The sequence below is a fragment of the Phaenicophaeus curvirostris genome, chromosome 1 (genome assembly GCF_032191515.1).
Source record: "Phaenicophaeus curvirostris isolate KB17595 chromosome 1, BPBGC_Pcur_1.0, whole genome shotgun sequence".
NCBI classification, from domain to species: domain Eukaryota; kingdom Metazoa; phylum Chordata; class Aves; order Cuculiformes; family Cuculidae; genus Phaenicophaeus; species Phaenicophaeus curvirostris.
In genome coordinates this window covers 179,478,067-179,493,710 of record NC_091392.1, presented here as the reverse complement: position 1 = coordinate 179,493,710, position 15,644 = coordinate 179,478,067, and the positions used below count along the sequence as shown (strand labels likewise).

At 41.7% G+C, this 15,644-nt stretch overlaps 1 protein-coding gene across 4 annotated transcripts in view; it reads left to right on the top strand.

Annotated features, from left to right (window-relative positions):
- The first annotated feature begins 13,125 nt into the window (after positions 1-13,125).
- The window catches only part of LOC138733888 (RCC1 and BTB domain-containing protein 2), a 32,653-nt gene continuing 30,134 nt past the window's right edge, over positions 13,126-15,644 (top strand). The window contains exon 1 of one of the 4 annotated variants that reach the window (XM_069881426.1): positions 13,126-13,218. The gene's annotated coding sequence lies outside the window, so the exon portion shown is untranslated. The remainder of the gene's footprint in view (positions 13,219-15,644) is intronic. The other 3 variants (XM_069881411.1, XM_069881419.1, XM_069881404.1) reach the window with 3 other exon arrangements.

Genomic DNA, 15,644 nt, shown 5'->3' with positions numbered 1-15,644 from the left:
AGAAGATGAACAGGCTGTGGCAGAGATGAGAGAAAAAGCCAGCAAGGAGGTACCAGATTACGAGTTCTAAGCAAAGCTGAAGCCTTCTTTACCTGTTAGCATGTAGAACCAACATCCACCTAACAAAGCAGTGCACCAGATGTTGATGACAATTTTCTGAAGCTAGAAAACAAAGGAAAGACTGAACAGTCCGTATTTAAGGCATTAAACTCTTCCTCAGGAGGACTTTTTACATTCTTAGCTGTATCTGAAACCCTTTGTGATTTTGTCCAATGCATTTTGTAGTTTAGTCTCTGCATCAGTTTTGAAAAAGAAGGGAAAGGAAATATTTCACAGTGAGGATGTCTAACATTGTAGGATCTGGATGTTTTAGATAACAAGAACTACTTATCTACTGATGGTAAATGTTACTTAACTTAGTGTAATTGGTCTTCTTCTATGGGATATCAATACATTTCTTGAACAGTCAGGGCCAGTTGGGACCTTTCTGCCTTTATCTCAAAACCATTAACAGAGAACATCATTAATCCCCAGTAAAGCTGTAATGTACACAAAGCTGTGTGACCTCTGGTACTGAAAGGGGTGGAATTGATCATCATTTGGAAGTTATTTGTATTCCCTGAATGTTGACTTAGGAGTTATGTGCCCCAGACTTGAGGTTGATACCATACAGCAGGCTTACGCAGGATGCTCAGACCAAGAGGGAACAGCAAAGATGAGCAACATCTGAAATGGTAACTCTGTCTTAGTGCTTAATTACAGGTCTGGGCTAGGCACTCTGCTGAAGAACGTGATTGACATGTCAAAAGTGCTTCCTGCATTTCTGCATCTATTGTTTTTAAGAAGTGGGATTTTTTTATTGTAATAGTGTGGTTAAAGCCCTGCTTTGAGTATGTGATGACTAGACTGCAAGCAAGATTTCATTGAAACAATTTCACCCCATCTGTGAGATTTTCAAGGAAGACATACAACGCTTGAGAGGAAGGGGGCTGAGGGAAAGAGAAGGAAAGGAATACTGCCCAACATAGGGTGCATAAAACATGCAGCATTAATGAAAGAGAATCATAGCCCTAAAAGACAAACAAGTTAAAGGTGGAATAATTAAAAAAAAAAAAAGGAATTCAATTTTCATGCAAATCAAGAATTTCAGACACACTGTTCTCTTCCATTGCTTAAACTTCAAATCACAATTGATATCTATGACTCTAATAAATAAATTTTATTTAAATTAAAATGGTTTGGCGTTAGAATTAGGACCAAATGAGGATTTTGGCAAGGCTTCTTTATTCTTCCAACTTCTATCCCAATAGAAAATGCTCCCCTGAATCACAGAGCTTCCATCATGTTTGTAACAATCATCTTCATTTTTCCATTTCAAGAGAAACTGGCAGGGTGATTGATGAACTGTCACACACCATGACTTGCAGTTATTGAAACACATGAAAAAGCTGTGAAGTGCAGTCTGAGCTGTTCCCCAGTCTGCAAGAAAGAACATTGAAAACCTTATGGTAGTTCAGAGACCCATGTCACTGGGAAAGATTGAGGGTTTCAGGAATATTTTAAATGAAGCTGAGAACTCAGATTGTCTGTGGCTGTTCAGAAGAACTCCAGCTTATAGTTCCAGCTTTTTCCCCTGAGCAATTTGTTTCTTTTCCTTTCCCCATATATTGTCAAAACTAATGGTTACACACCACTTTGGGGAAAACACAGCATGAGTTTAAAAGTAAATAATAAATCTTATTTCTATATCACGTTTCCTCCAAAGAGTGCTCAATACCGTATAGACACATTGACTTGAAAGCCATCTGCTGACATTGGGTTGTTTGAATTAACTAGATATTTTAAAGTCATTGATAGAAAGGATTAAAATATTTTTAGCATAAGAAGACATTGGATATATTAAGATCCTGAAGCATAAACAGAAGATGCATAAAAAGGTGCACACATAAGATACATAAAATTAGAAATATAATAGAGCAGGTAAGCCTTCTTTGCCTATTCACTTGTTCTCAACATGCAGGTTAACGAGGCTATGAAGAAGCTGAAAAAAACCCCAACATTAAGGTTGATAATACAGACAGGCACTTTAGAGATGTTCGTTCACTTCCTCAAGCAGATCCAGACTTGTCACTTAATTGACTCACTCTCATTTCAAATTCATGGTTTATTTTTTGACATTGTTATTTAATAAATATGATCATCTATTTCTCTCACACAGGGAATTCTGTAAGTCATCTTAACAGCTGATCTATCATGGATCAGTACAGCATTTAAAGTGTATCTTAACATCATGCAGTCACCATCCCTGGAGTGTTCAAAATGGTGTAGAAGTTGCACTTTGGGACCTGGTTTAGTAGGCGTGGTGGTGTTAGGCTGATGGCTGGACTGGATAGTCTGAAAGGTCTTTTCCAACCTAGAATTTAATGATTCTATGATGCTACGATTCTATCTATATATGGTGTACATACTCTATAATGTGTACGTAGTATAATACCACAACATTTCTAACGGCAGTATAATGATTTACATTTATATGGAATATATAACATGCTTCCTTTTTTTAATTATTAATTTCTGAATGTTTTAATATAGTACATATAAAACACTTCCAACGTTAGATTCAGTGTGGGCTTGGGCATGCCCAGTTGCATCATATTTCCTAGACTAGTAAAAAATCTTCAGTCCCTCTGACCTGAATAGAGAATAGTCTTCACATCAACAAACAGCAACAATGCTTCCGTTAAAATCAAAACCCCACAAAACCCCAACCCCAGAAAGCATTGAGCATTTCCTCACAGGAAGCAAAAAAGTGAAGGTCAGTGTTGTCTCAAAAGCTAGGTGCATAATTAAACATCCTCTACATAAGGACACAGAATGAAAAAAAGAGCCATAAGGCGGCAGGTCAAAGTTTTACTAAAGCAATTCCTTTCTCTCCAGCACTGACAAAATCTGTTCCCTGTCAGAGAGTGTTAGAAAAGAATGGACTAAGTAAATATGAAACTTCCTATAAATATTATCCCAGCCTCCAAACATTTGTAGCTCAGAGACTTCCTGAGCTGGAGACTTTCTATTGAGCAATCTCAGTTGATTGCTCTCCCTTAACTTGTTTGTGCAAATTTTCAGCACTTGCATAATCTTGTAACAGGAAGTTATGCGGGCTGAATTTTGTTTGAACTCTTAGGACTCATGTTGTGAAATTAAGAAAAAAAAGTTTTATGTTCTTCTGACAATTAGTTTTATAAGTTCACATTGTGATAGCAATCATAAATAATGTAATACTGCTCTTCTCGTCTGATAAAATGGGATGCTTCTATCATCAGTATAGTTCTTTTAAACACATGTTCAAAAGCAATTGCTTTATTTTATTTAGCTTTTCAGCAGACTAGGGTGACATGCAAACCACTGCCACTGAAAAAAATACATATTCACAGAATCATAGAATCACCAGGTTGGAAAATACCTCTGAGATTATAGAGTCCAACCATACCTATCTGCCACTAAACCATATCCTTAAGTACCTCATCTACCCATCTTTTAAATACCTCCGGGGATGGTGACTCCATCACCTCCCTGGGCAGCCTGTGCCAGTGCCCAACAACTCTTTCAGTGAAAATTTTTTTCCTAATGTCCAGTCTGAACCACCCCTGGCAGAGCTTGAGGCCATTCCCTCTTGTCCTGTTCCCTGTCACTTGGGAGAAGAGGCCAGCTCCTTCCTCTCTACAACCTCCTTCCAGGTGGTTGTAGAGAGCATAAGGTGTCCCCTCAGCCTCCTCTTCTCCAGGTTAAACAACTCCAGCTCTCTCAGCCATTCCTTGTAAGACTTTTGTTTTTAAGATATTTGTGTCAAGTGACACACATATCCACAAAACCTGATATCACTGTCATTATGTGTTATATTCCTTGCCAGAAAGCTATCTAAAAACAGTACTAAAGCATTTGTTTTACTTCAGTAGTTACCTTGTTTTTTAATAATAGTTACCAAACTAAAGGCAATTCAGTGAAAATTTTACACCTCATCACACATATGCCCCAATTAATTTTACATTTCTAATATAGAACCTTAAAACTGCTTTATTCATTAGGACAAAAGAAATGCCTCTAAAATGTCTAGTGTATAGAAAGCAGATTATGATAATGGATATGATACATTATCCATGTATAGCCTGGCACTATCTCAGCAGGCTTTGCACACTGGAATACCACGTGCTCTCAGTAATGTACCTTAATTTAACTTTTCTTGAAAAAATGGGGAAGAAGACTGTGGAGTACAAATTTTTAAACAAAAGACAAAAAAGAGTGACTTTCTAACACAATTAAGTGACAAAAAACATCCCACAGACATAAGCAAGTATTATGTCTGAAGGCCACAGGATATTAAACAGCACAGAGAGCTCCACGGGCAAGGGCTATTTGCTGTCAGTTGCCCAGCCTGATTTTAAGGGAACCACAGCCCTAAATAATACTGAGATGAGCTAGGCCATGCCTCCAGGCTTCAGGGCCAGAGGATGTGTCCTGGCTATCTACTATTTAGTAGAGACATAGTCAAACGCACCTCCAGTCTTTGCATGAATGAGAACCAGAATCAGCTGTTATGTAAGTGATATTGCCTGTCTATACTCACTGAAGTAAGCAGGTAACACCAGAAATGGCAAAAGGAGTTCTGTTGACTGAAAACATGACATGTTGATAATCTCATTTTAATATTAGTTTGCAAGAACAGTGTTTTAAATCTTCTTAGAAAGTGTCAAATTTCTTGTAACAACCTTGCAGGACAATTCAAGGTCTGCATTGAACAAGTAGGTCCTAAATGAAGCCCCACCTTCTCATCTAGAGCTACTTGAGAAGCTTACTGAAATCACTGAGACCAGAACAGAAAATGCTTTGTTCGAAATATTGAGGAACATCCACCTTTACGGGAATTCCCCGTTCCCAGAATGCTGCACATGTACTGCCATTTCATTTATTACTCTGGACAGAGTTGAAATGAAGGAAAATAGACAATATAAAACCTTACGTCACATGATAAGCCAGTGTCTGACTTGCTGAAATTTTTGTTTGACAGGATGAGCGTAATTAGCCAAATCTTGTGTGTGTTAATTATAGCAAGAAAGATAACAAAATGACGATAGTTAAAACAAATCCCACCAACAGGAAAGGGTTATCAAGCTGTAATAAAATGTTTATCGGGAAATGTTGTTAACACTATCCAAAACATTTCCTGTCTGCAACATTTTGTGTGGGAAAATTAAAGTCTAGGGTGCTAGAAATAGCATCTTTGCAAGGTATTAAGTACTTCTAGAAAATGGCAACAACCACAGTTCTACTTTCTGTCTTGTTTTCTTCTTTGTACATATTAGGAAGTAACTTAAAATGGCAACTGCTTTCAGAAGTTACATGGGCATTCATTGAAGTCTGAACTTCAAATATTAAAAACTAATTGAAAGCAATTTTTTCATGTGTAGTATCTAAGCGATGTAATAATGCAGACAGTGAAGCCCTGCTCCTTCTCTCACTGAGACTGATAGTGAAACATTATTTCTATCAGTACATCTTGAAAAGAACAAAGAGGACTAAACCCAGCACAATTGAAGATGTTAAAAGAGCTACTCTCAAGGGGAAGAGAGACAGGGATTCTCTACTTAAATGTTTCTCAAAATAAAAACTATGAAGAATTACATTTCCACAACCATGACTTCTCTAAACTAGGAAAAACCTAACTTCTTGCAAACGTAGTGGGTAGTACCACAAAATCACAAAAAAAAAAAAGCCTGACATTTTGAGATAAAAAAAGATTTGTCAGGACCAACTTATAAGACACTACTGAATATGTAATCAAGACACATGTTTATTTCTAGATTTGCTGCTCTGTCAGCTGTGTGAAAACTAATTTATAACCTGTTTTTCCATTCTTAAAACATTCCAACTCCCCAAAAGACCAGTGAACTTCAATGGGTTCATAAAGGGAATTCAGCCACTAAAGCTTCTTGAGTATTTTAAATAAACAGGTTATTGTAAAGTAATCTTTTTATTAATCAACATTTACATGAAAGATATTTTGCTTTGATTAAAAACTGCTATTTTAACTACAAGTTGTATCACTTTTATTGCAAAGATTTTGTAATTTCCTGTACAGTAAATGGAACTAGTGACAAAGTCCTAAAAGTAGAAAGGACTCCACAGGTCATATGATTGAATTCCACGACCTGAACTAGGATCGACAGAAGTTAATTTATTTCTGATAAACAATGTCTGATGATGGAAACTGCAATCTCAGCAGCCAATCTGTTCACAACTTCCTCATTTCTGCTGTGAGAGCAGTCTTCCCTATTGCCAATGTTGAATCTTCTTTACTTCAATTTTCCTCCTGATCATGCAGGAATCTTTGCAATAGGATTATACATTCTTCAGAATGTTCTTTTCCCTCAGTCCTTTCCTCTTCAGTCTAAGAAGAAGTCCTTCTCCAGCTCTTTTTTAATTGTTCACTAAGTTTAACTTCCCTTGATCTACTTAGTTGCTTTACAACTTCCTTCAAACAACTTTACACAAACAGTTGACAACTTCCTGCAGCTCAATATTTTTGAAACTTTCTCAGCACCAAGAAAAAGGCAAAGTTTCTTTTCTGTCTTAAGATACTTCTTTTAAACATCCTAGTATGAAGTTTACCTCATTTGCAACGACACTCTACCAGCTAAAACTAGTCTGTCTTCCAGTGTGCCCTCAGTCGTTCCTAGCTTCGCATCAAACAAAATTGTAATGAGTGTCACCCAGGTCATTAATAAAAATATTGGAAAGAACTGGACTCAGACTTCTCAGAGGTTTTATCAAACTCATTTATTTGGATAGAGAACCATTGTTAACTACTGTGAAAAGAGTTGTCACCGTATATGACAATAAATTTTGCCCTTTTATTAACTGAGTAAGATTTGGAGATTCAGAGCTATGAAAGATATTCTGATGTAAAATGTTCTGTGTATTTTCAGAAGCTGCAGAAATATCTCCTCTCCCATGTGGGAGGCTCCAGACCCCTGCCCTGTGGTGCTCATTTACTACAGCTCGGGCCAGCCTACAGATCTGCCCGGTAACACATTCTATGAGGGCAAGTGGACCCTACCTTGAGAACTTGCACCCAGAACTGCATCACTGGTATGCTGAACTGGTGCTTAGATACTGAAAAAATAAACAATACTGAAGACATAGTAGTGAAGAGAAGCAATGAAAATCCTGCATGGAGTGCTTTGGAGCTTGGACTGATAAGTCAGTTCACTGATTTACAACTCTTTATGATTACTGATACACTCCAATTTAATGCCACATTATCTTTTTAATGTGTCCAAAATAATCTTACCAGATTAGGGTTAAATAAGCATCAGATAATCAGAAAATAAAATTAGGTCAACTTCAATCAAGTTATTCTGAAGGCCAAGGAGAAATACAGTAATTCAAATGAAAAAAAAAAAAAGACACTGTTGCACACAACATTCTGGTTTCTAAATTGGTGAGGCATGTATTTGACAGATGGATCACTCAGTGGATAAGGAAGTGGCTGGATGGTCCCACTCAAAGACCAATGTCCAAGTGGAGATCAGTAACGAGTTGTGTTCCACAGGGTTTGGTATTGGGGCTGGCGTGGTTTAAGATCGTTGTTGCAGACAAAGACAGTGCGATTGAGGGCACCCTCAGCAAGTTTGCTGATGACACTAAGCTGTGTGGCACAGTTGACACGTCGGAGGGAATGGATGCCATGCAGAGGGACCTTGACAGACTTGAAAGGTGGACCAATGCTAACCTCGTGGAGTTCAACAAGGCCAAGTGCAAGGTCCTGCACCTGAGCCCGGGCAATCCCACGCACACTTACAGGCTGGGTGAAGAATGGATTGACAGTAGCCCTGGGGAGAAGGACTTGGGGGTGCTGGTTGCCACTTGAAGACATAAAAAATGGAGATCACTTTCCACTTTCACTGTCAGAAATTCATGCTTCGTTTCTGATTTGAATTCCAGTGGCTTTAATTTCTCTCCATTGCTTCTTGTTATGTTTTTTCTGTTAAATTAAAATGCCAATTAGTATCTAATATTTTCTCATTGTAATGAACCTATAAACTGTAATCACCTTTAAACCATTTTAACAAACTAAACAATCTCTTTATCTCTGATTTTCAAACCATTGATCACCTTCAGGCCCTATCCCATTTTCACCTCTCTGTCAAAATGTATAATAACATTATATGCGGTGTTCCACTAGATGGCTTAAAATACTAATTATTGGAGGCAAATTACCTTCTAACTACTGTTGATTCCTTTCTTTGAAGCCCTTTACACTTCTATATCCCCTGGCATTACACTTTCAGTTGTTGCTCGCTGACCTAAATCCTTCAGCTAAATGTTCCAGAATGCAGTTTCTCTGCTTGTAGATCGGCATCCATTGCTTCTAGTTTTAAGGATTTCACTGTATTAAACTGCACTTTGTTACTGTGGGTCAGATACACCATCTGTTCCACTGATTCTGAGCATGACCTTCAGCCTGGCACAGTACACGGCATTTCCTTGATTTAAATAGAGCATAACTTTTAGAAAAATACCCAATGTTGCTTTAAAATGTGTGCTGAGGAATCAATAAACAGCTCACAGCCCAAGATGAAACTTGTTCTAGGGGACAATTACTCTTTGCTTTACTGACAGTCTGAAAATGAATAGCTTCAGCTTCCACTGGGTCTTGTCACCAACATCTGCTTGACTGAAATTATCAGGTATATTATTATATTTACACATGCATCTGAGAACCAGCAAGTTTCCCCCCACCCCCAACCCTCGCCCCCAAAATGCATTTGAGAAATCAGAAAACTGAGAAGGGAACATGGTAACAGATGATAAGTTGCTTTGTGTTACAGAGTGAGCATTTTATTGTACATAACGAGAAAACAAAACTATTGGGCACCACATATAGTCCTTATTGAGCCCAGTGCCCCAAAAATCTGTTGCCTACAAAAATCATTATGGATATCTCCTCACAGAATCACTAGGTTGGAAAGACCTCCAGGATCATTGAGTCCAACGATTCCTATCAACCATTAAACCATGCCCCTGAGCACCTCATCCACCCGTCTTTTAAATACCTCCAGGGATGGTGACTCAACCACCTCCCTGGGCAGCCTGTTCCAGTGCCCCATGACCCTTTCTGTGAAAAATTTTTTCCTGACGCCCAGCCTGAACCTCCCCTGGTGCAACTTGAGGCCATTCCCTTGAGACTATTCAGGTAGTTGTAGAGAGTATTAAGGTCTTCCCTCAGCCTCCTAAACTGAGTACTCTTAATTTCATGTTGGAAGAACCAAAATGACAGAACAGAAAACATATACTCTCTGATGATTACAATGTACTCAAGGCGCATGCATAGACCATTGATTTGAACTATACATTCTGAAGTGTAAAAAAATAGTTGTCAAACTAAAATGAGATAGTGTCCCCACAGAACATCACAGTCAGTGGCAGAGAACACGCATCCATTAGGGAGCACATGAGGAAAACACACTGGTAGTTGGCAGAGCTAAACAAGCACTTTATGCATCATGTACATGAAGAACAGGATGCATGGGACAAGTAGCAGATCACCTGAGATGGTCATACAATGCAGCAAGTATGGAGAACATACTGTCTCTACTCCTTTGGTAACTATGAGGACAAGTCCTTACTACTTTAGGTACATATACAAACCCTATTTTTGGACATCAGAAGTCTTGTATCTAAGTACATCAATCTTTAAAATATCAAGACACTCTTACAGGGCTGTCATTCTGAAACCTTCCCTAGGTGATAAATAAATTTAATTTTCTCTAGAAAGCCAGTTCCTTAGCCCTAAAGCAAACTCCCTCCTTCCGAATAAGGTTTCCACAGCAATAACCTAACAAGATCATTGGGTACCACAGCAAGATAACAGGGCATTATCACCCTCAACATAGGAGTTGTAATCAAGAAAAACAGCCAAGTTGATGCTTTTAGGAAAACGTGTTGAGTCTGTCCTCTTTGGGAGTGCTTAATTTTAAAGAAAAATCTGAGGAGAAAGAGAAAAATCCTCTCGCTTCCCAAGGGAAAAAATCCACTTGCACATTGGAACAGCATAGCAGTTTCTGACATTCCCTTAACAGTCATCTTTGACCATGTGTCTTGCAATGTATGTTGTTGTCCCATGTATTTAGGCCCAGGTAATGGCTTGAAACTTGGTGGAAAGTGGTGTTATCCTCTCAATGCTGTGCTTGCTCTGAACACTTTTGAGGTGTGACACATACACATAAAAAAACGAGATAGCACCTGTAATTCTTGTTATTTAAAACATTAAGAAAAACAGCTACCATCAGCTTTACCCTTCTGAGATGACACACAGCTGCATACTATACTGCCAATAATCAAAGCAATTCCACAGATTATTTTCTGAAAGGCTGCCAAGGATCTCTGTCACTTTTGCGTTCACATCTTCTACTGAAAAAAATAGATTATTTTGAGCACTGACTTGATCTTTGGCATCTCGTCAACAGAACCTCAGTCAACAACAGAAATGTTTTCATCATGGATTTCTTCAGTTTCAGAAGAAACTCGATGTTAACTCGCTGCTCACTCTTGCATACTCATATTCCATTGGCACTGGAACAGGCTGCCCAGGGAGGTGGGTGAGTCACCTTCCCTGGAGGTGTTTAAGGCACGGGTGGATGAGGCGCTGAGGGGCATGGTTTAGTGTTTGATAGGAATGGTTGGACTCTATGATCCGGTGGGTCTCTTCCAACCTGGTTATTCTATGATTCTATGATTCTATATTTTCCACCTGAGGGTAAGAAAACATCTGTATTTGCATACGTGTCCACTCGTACTGAGTGAAGCCATAGCGCTGAGCCTTGTCTTGATACCAAAAATGCCAGCAAATAAAACTCTCTAAGACTCATTTTGGTGTTTTAGAAAGTAAGCTCCCTTTATTAGGCCTGGGCAACATGAGGGAGTGATCTCCATCAATCGTCTGCAGTGAGACAAAAGCTGGTTACAGAATATAATTCCCACTTGCATGGATATGTATAAATTTTTCCAGAAATCTTATGCATATTCTATTAATTTCAAAGGTCTAATTTTAATGTTATTATAAAACTTCGCAACAGTCAAAACTCTTGCTAATTTGGACTTGGCTCCAGCCCTCTGCCTGACCTTGTCTTTGAAACAAGAAGAAAACTCCAAACAGAGATGATTACAGAAGAGACACCTGTTCAGCACAGAAAATACTGAACAAAAGACATTAGCATTTTCAAAGAAAGAAAAACATACTACCAGAGGGACATTCTGCATAACTTTAAAAAAACACAATTACTTAGATGAAGCTTAACTCCACTTTCACTTAAATCAAAATATTCTACTTCTCGTAATAGTAATTACTTCTTGTATCAGTCTCACTGCAACAGGGAGGGAAGTTCAGAGTGGTGGGAAGAGGTGCTGGCCCTACATGACAAGCTGTCTCACTCCCAGTGCTTCCAGAACTATAATTTGATAGACGCTGTGAGTTACGTTCTATAACCATCTCTTTGTCTCTCCCTCCTGCTTTTGGCTCTCAAGATACATAGTTAGTCTCGGCGACTTTTGTGTCAGATCGGTTAAAGGATTTTCATCAGACAGTCGGTAACTCTAGGCTTGCTTTATTCACAACTCAGAGCTGGGACATCACCCCAGTAAGTGGCAGAAGCCCACACAAAATCATCAGATATTTCTATATTTTAACATGGTATTATACAATAGGTATTTACTTTGAAAAGTTCTTGGCGTTTCTCCATGTGCTCCTAGTTCTTTACTCTTCATTAACTCAGAAGTCTATCTTGACAACTCATCTCCTCTGTCTCGTTTTGGTTCTCCCTCAGAAATGATGCTTCAACAGGTCATGTTCCTCCTCTGGTCATAAAAGCCACTCATCTTCTTTCTTGAGACACATCTATTCACCTTTAAACTTCAAAGAAAAACCTCAAGCTGTTCCATTAACTTATACCCACAGCTAGTCTATGCCTGTACTCAAAAATAGGTTGACCTTTTAATAATCAGTTATCATCAAATCTAATACCTATGTTCTAAGTCTGACATTTCTTACACAATCTGTTGTTTCAGCTGGACTGAGGCTATACATGAGACAATTGAACAGTGTTCTTGTAGCTGTCATAAAGATGTATTTCTAACACCAGTTCTTATGATATTTTAATACCATATTCTTATCACAATCAACTATCAATAATATGTAACTTCAACACGGATAAAATTATCATATTTTCTCATTTCCACGGTTTCAATATAGGATGGGGGATGATGTGATTCAGAGCAGCACTGAAGAGAAGGATTTGGGAGTGCTGATTGATGAGAAGCTCAACATGAGCCAGTAATTCGTGCTCGCAGCCCAGAAGGCCAACCGTATCCTGGGCTGCGTCAAAAGAAGCGTGGCCAGCAGGTCGAGGGAGGTGATTCTGCCCCTCTAAACCTCTCTTGTGAGACCTCACCTGGAGTATTGTGTCCAGTCCTGGAATCCTCAGCATAAGGACATGAAATTGTTGGAACGGGTCCAGAGGAGGGCTACAAAGATGATCAGAGGGCCTCCCATAGAAGGACAGGCTGAGAGAGTTGGGATTGTTAAGCCTGGAGAAGGCTCCGAGGAGATCTTATAACAACCACCCAGTACCTGAAGGGGCTACAAGAAAGCTGAGGGGAAACTGTTCACAAAGGCTCTTAGTGATTGGACATGGAGCAATGGGTATAAACTGGAGAGGGGCAGATTTAGACTAGACATAAGGAGGATTTTCTTCACAGTGAGGGTGGTGAGGCCCTGGCAGAGGTTGCCCAGGGAAGTTGCGGCTGCCCCATCCCTGGGGGGCAGGAGCCTCGGGCAGCCTGATCTAGCGGGAGGGGCTTGGAACTGGATGATGTTTAAGGTCCCTTCCAATCCAACCCTCCTACGAGTCCCCTCCGCAGACCCCGCGCCCCGCCGTGCTTCCCAGCCCGGCACACGCTTCCACAAGCGGCGCCCCGGGCCGTGCCGGGAGCGCGGCCGCCACCGCCCCCCGCAGTGGGCGGTCCCCGGGCGGGCCGGCCCCTCCCCGCCCCTGCGGCCGAGGCGGCGCCGGAGCGCGGCGGCGGCGGCCTCTTCCCCGCGCTCGCTCTGTTTCTGTCCCCGCAGGGCGGGAGGAGGAGGAGGAGGCGGCGCCGCCCGCGGGGAAGGTGAGCGGCAGGGCCGGGGGGGCGGCGGCCGCCCGCGCTTCTTCATCCGCGGGCAGCGCCCGGCGCCGCCGTGACCGGGCCGGTAGCCAGGGGGGCGGGCGGGGCCGTAAATCGGGGGCGCGGCCGTTACCGGGGGGGTGGAGTCGTAAGTGAGGGGCGGGGCCGTAAGTGAGGGTCTGGGTCCCTCTCCCTCTTCTCCCAGTCCTTCCTCCTCCCCTCAGCAAGTTTGTGAGTGACACTAAAGTGGGAGGAGGTGTCTGTCTTCTGGAGGGCAGGGAGGCGCTGCAGAGGGATCTGAACGGGCTGGATGGAGGGGCTGAGGTTCCACAAGGCCAAGTGCAGAGTCCTGAACTTAGGAGCCAGCAGCTCTGTGCAGTGCTACAGGCTTGGGGAAGGGTGGCTAGAAAGCTGCCTGAAAGAGAAGGACCGGGGGGAAGGGGGGGGGGGGGTGTTGATTGACGGGCAAGTGAACATGAGCCAGCAGCGTGCCCAGGTGGCCAAGAAGGCCAGTGGCATCTTGGCTTGTATCAGGAACAGCGTGGCCAGCAAGTCCAGGGAAAATGATTCCCCCCTGTACTCGGCACGGGTGAGACCGCACCTCAAATACTGTGTTCACTTCTGGGCCCCTCGCTATAGGAAAGACACTGAGGTGCTGGAGTGTGTTTGGAGAAAAGCAACAAAGCTGGAGAGCAAGTCTTACGAGGAGCAGGTGAGGGTTGTTTAGCCTCGAGAAGAGGAGGCTGAGGGGAGACCTTATTGCTCTCTACAACTGCCTGAAAGGAGGTTGCAGAGAGGCAGGTGTTGGTCTCTTCTCCCAACTGACAGAATCATAGAATCACCAGGTTGGAAAAGACCTCTGAGATCATCATGTCCAGTCATACCTAGGTGGCTCTTCCTCCGTGTCCTGTCACCTATCATTTGGGAGAAGAGAGCAGAGATAGGTAATAGGAGAAGAGGGAATGGTGTCAAGTTGCGTCAGGGGAAGTTTAGATTGGACACTAGGAAACATTTCTTCACAAAAAAAGGTTATCAAGCACTGGCAGAGGCTGCCTGGGGAGGTGGTTGAGTTGTCATCCCTGGAGGTGTTTAAAAGGCAGGTAGATGAAGTGCTTGGGGACATGATGCATTAGACAGGTATGGCTGGAGTTTGTGATGTCTAAGGTCTTTTCCAACCTAATGATTTTATGATTCCAAGACTGTTGTGGGGGTGCTACAGGCAGGGCCGTTATCAGGGCAGGGGGGGAGGCCATTATGGTGGTGCTGTTTGGTGGCCTCTAGAGCTACTGGAGAGTGTCCAGAGAAGGAGCACAAAGTTGGTCAGGGTCTAGAGGGGAAGCCATATGAGGAGCAGCTGAAGTCACTTGGTCTCTTCAGCCTGGAGAAGAGGGGACTGAGGAAGCACCTCACAGCAGTTTACTGCTTCCTCACAGTGGAAGAAAGCACTGACCTTTTCTGTCTGGTGACCAGTGATAGGACCCGAGGGAATGGCAGGAAGATGTGCCAAGAGAGGTTTAGCTTGGATATTAGGAAAAGGTTCTTCTCTCAGAGAGTGGTGGAGCAATGGAACAGGTTTCCCAGGGAAACAGTCATGGTGCCAAGCCTAGCAGTGTTCAAGAAGCATTTGGACAATGCCCTCAAACACATGGTGTAAATTTGGGTTTGTCCTATGCAGGATGATCCTTGTGGGTCCCTTCCAGCTCAGGTCATTCTGTGTTTCTGTGGTTGCAACTTCTGTTGGGGGTTTAGTTTGTGTGGTCTGGGAGAGCTCTGTCCCAAGTGTGCAGAGGAGACATGAAGCTCATAGTACATGAGACAAACTTAGCTTAATGACCTGTTACGGTCTTAATGAGGAGAAAGAGTACTTGGGAGACCAAGGATTGTTAATATGAAGGAGATGGGAGGATTGCATTGCATTTCCTTGTAGAGATGGAAGTTCCTTGTAGAGATGGAAGTTGATGGATAAAAAGCAGGGGCAGAATTAGCAAAGGGATTTTACTCCAGATTCTGAACTGAGGAAGGTCTGTAGGCAGTTGTCTTTGGGCATCGTTGTAAACCAGTTGGGCTGAACTAATTGAAAAGGGTGTGAAAGCAGGTGTGAGTAAGGGAAATGTGGAGAAAAAACAGTCCTTCTGAATGTGGGGTAGGAGAACGAATACTGTCCAGGTATGAGAAATAAATCTGACAGAACGATGTTGGATGTGATTGAGGTGATGGACTGTAACATAACAGAAAGCGATTGTGTGGATAAAAAAAAGAAAGGAGTCAAGCATATAACTCCTTGGAGAAAAAAGGAAACGGTAAGAGTTGTGGTGTCTGCCACAGACCACAGGAGTTGGATTTGGATAAGTATATCACTCACTGAGAGGTACTGCCAGGAATTGTCACAGGTGGGTTTCTTTCATAGATATGGATAACAGCATCATTTG